The sequence below is a fragment of the Bos indicus x Bos taurus genome, unplaced genomic scaffold (genome assembly GCF_003369695.1).
Source record: "Bos indicus x Bos taurus breed Angus x Brahman F1 hybrid unplaced genomic scaffold, Bos_hybrid_MaternalHap_v2.0 tig00002315_arrow_arrow_obj, whole genome shotgun sequence".
NCBI lineage: Eukaryota > Metazoa > Chordata > Mammalia > Artiodactyla > Bovidae > Bos > Bos indicus x Bos taurus.
Window position 1 is genome coordinate 1 of NW_020867524.1, and position 3,500 is coordinate 3,500.

The 3,500-nt window shown below is 44.3% G+C and overlaps 1 pseudogene; it reads left to right on the forward strand.

Annotated features, from left to right (window-relative positions):
* Nucleotides 1–1,166: 1,166 nt before the first annotated feature.
* Nucleotides 1,167–2,113, forward strand: LOC113888835 (annotated as a pseudogene).
* The last annotated feature ends 1,387 nt before the right edge of the window (nt 2,114–3,500 follow it).

The window sequence follows — 3,500 nt, forward strand, 5'->3', positions numbered from 1 at the left end:
GAATAGATGAGGGACAGTTCTGGGAGATGAAGAGGGGGATGAGTGTTGCTGGGAAGACATCTGGAAGGGGAGGAGATGGGCATCAATACCTACTGAATGTGAAGAAAGTTTCTATAAGAGTTCTTGGGCTCCTGAGTTCTCTTACATCGAGACCTTGCACTGTTCACACTTAGGGATACTTGGTAGGAAGCAGGAGTGGGCTTTGTGCTCAGCAGGGCTGGCAAGCTTGAAACTGAAAATATTGTCTTGATCCCTTTCTCTTTTACCCTGTTTAGGCCTCCAGGGCAATTAAACTTAAGCTTTCTTCTTTTCTTAAAAGAGAGTTGACAGAATTCACTTATTTTAAGTTGTTAATGCCCTGTTACATTACCTTATGTGAGACTATATTCTCTACAAAGAGGACCTGGAATGAGGGCAATGCTTAGCACAGAAGAGTGAGAGTTCAGTGAAGAAATCTCTGTGGCATCTGGACTGGAAAGATATTTTTGAATGAAGCCTGAAAGAAGTCCTCTGAGACTTTCCAGCAAGAGCGCAGGAATGAGATTCCCTTTGTTGAGATTACTGAAGTAAGACTCAGATGTAGTCCCTGCTTTCTGTGAGTGGAGCCCCAATTTGATAAAAGGAAGAGATCATATTCTATAATGGATGGATAGGAAAACATAGGAATAATACATATGGCCAAGTGATACTGAAAATAGGGACACTATAAAAAATGAATTATTGTTACCAAAAAAAAGTACAAATAGTACAGAGAAGATGTTTCCTAAACAGGGTTTTCATCTAAAATAAGTCACGTCATGGAGGACAGCCCTATGAGTATTCCATGAGAATGTGAAGTCTGCGAAATTCTCTTTGAAAGGTGTTTATAAACTCTGGCGTACATTTTTAGATGTTTTGTTTTTAACATCTGACAACTTTTACCTGGATAGGAGACAGGTAAATTAGGTGGGAAGTCATTGATACATTTTGGGGAAGGATAAGAAGTGTGGTTACAAAAGAATCAGACTGGTTTTCTTGCATTAGAACCTGATAATTTCAAAAGAGACGTTTGAAACAAGGGAAGGACACAGCTTGTTGTAAAGGATCTGGAGCACCAGACTGGCGGTGAAGGGTGGGAGCAATAAAGGAGGGGGAACAAGGGGTGTAGAAGAGGGCAGGAAATCTAGGCAACTCTCTCTTGGCCTTTTTTTGTCCAGGTGACTGTCCATTCTGAGAAATGGAAACCAATGACCTTCACTGCCCATCTGGGAGACAGAGTGAATAAGATCAATGAACGTGTCCGCTCTAGGACCAAGGTTCTGTGCCGGATCAGGTCCTGCAGCTGGGCTCGAAGACCCTAAAGCCAAAGAGAACTCTGTCATCGTATGGCATCGACAAGGAGAAGTCCATCCACCTCACCCTGAAGGTGGTGAAGCCCAGTGATGAGGAGCTGCCCTTGGTTTTGGTGGAGCCTGGTGAGGGGCAGAGGCACAACCTCCAGGTGCGAAGGTCCACCTCAGTGACCCAGGTGAAGGAGATGATCAAGATGAGGACCGCTATACCCCCTAAGAATCAGATTGTGAACTGCAATGGAAAGAAACTGGAAGACGGGAAGATCATGGGAGATTATGGCATCAAAAAGGGCCATTTACTCTTCATGGCATACCCCTGCATTGGTGGGTGACCATCCTGCAGATGGAGTGATAGGAGAAGCAAAAGATTTGGGGTGAATTGAGGTGGAAGACTAGAATATTTATAACCAATCGATTCTTTAATTCTAGTGTGATTGAATAATTTGGCAAAATTGCATATATTTGATATGTTAGAACATATTAGAATTTGAAGGCCTATTAGAGATGACATTCAAAGACAGTTGCAGCTGCATCCTGTCTTGGTTCTGTCCGATTCATAGAAAAACTCCTATTTCCTTTCCCAGTCAACAAGATAGATTGTGATCGATGTTCTTCTAATTACTGTGTTTCATCTATATTTAGCTCAGTGTTTCTTCTCTCATATGACTCAATAATCATTGAGTCAAACTGACACTCTGCCTGTAGACAATAGTGAAATGACTTATTATGAAGTGATTTATTTACTGTGACATAATGTTAATAAATAATTTAGAAAAATTAAATTACTTCCCCTCTCCTTATTTAAAGCTGTTTGTTATGAAGTGAAACTTGGCACCATGGCCCTTCTTACTCTGTTTCCCACACCCAATTAAACCACTCTTATTTCTGGGGATGATGGTGGTCATGGCAAGATATTCACCTTGGGGATCTAGAAAATTTTATGCCTCCAGTGGGGGCTCCTTGGGAATAGATATACTTTAGGTGGGAACAAACTTCCAGAAAAGTGAGTGAGTGAGAGAGCAGTCTCTGGCCTGCCTGCCTGAGGCTCTGCCAGGACTTCTGTGCTGGGGGTGGGGGTTGATTTCTGGGTTGACCCCGACACTCTGCCCACAGTCTGGCTAGTGGAGCTTGTCCCTCTCCATGTCCTCCATCTCCTTCCCTTCCTTTCTTCCTCCATCTCATTTCTCCCTCGTGATCATCTGTATGTTTTCTCACAGCCTGAAACATGTCCACACTCTTTCCCACTAGTCTCCTCTTCTTTATAACTGTCTCAAGAACCACCTCTGGTAGAAGCGTTTATGAACGTAACCCCACTCAGCACAAAGCACACTTATACATGTTGCTCATTACAACGATGAGTCAAGTGCTCTGGGCTGGGCACTACTTAACTTGGTAGGAGGGCATTTGGTTGTACTGATGCCCTGCGATGAGAGACCAGAGCTTTTCTTTTTTTTTGGATGGAATCTCCTACAGGGCTGAGTATGATCTAATTGTCACTTAGGGATGTCTGATGTCAGACACCATGGGGTCTTCCATGGTCTCTTCCACTAGACTGGGATATTCATCATCTCTTACCAGCAAATGAGCTATTAACTGGGAGATATAATACCCCCGAAGATGGGAAAGATCCTCCCAAAATCAAAGTTTTTTTTTCATCAGATTAGGAGAAAGCTCAAGGGCCAATGCTCCCTCACTAAACTTGCACAGATAAAGGACATGGGGGTTTTACCTACAGCACGTGAACCTTTCCTGATGGGAGGAAGAGACCTCCCCATTAACCATGGGCTCCTTAGGGACAAATCTTGCAGATCCTCATAGAGAAATGAACAGCCTGAAGTCTAGTCTTTACACCGGACATTCCCATCCTTGGGCCCTGGGTAACATTCCCCTCCTTCCTTCCCTGACTGACTCACTGTGCTCTTGCCCTCTCCCCAAATCCCTCAGGAACCTCCTTGCTGCCTCCTTCTCTTCCTTATTCCTGAGGGTGGAGAGGAGTGGGATGAGGGTGGATGTGTGACAGTGTAGAAAAGAGAAATGAACTTGCCTGCCACTGGTTGTAGCTGTGCATGGGTTGCAGGTAGCTGTAGAGGAGGGATCCACAGAACAGTCAGATGGCTTTCAGGTGGGACCCACAGGTGCCCACCACTTTCCTGAGGCTGCCTCTGGCCC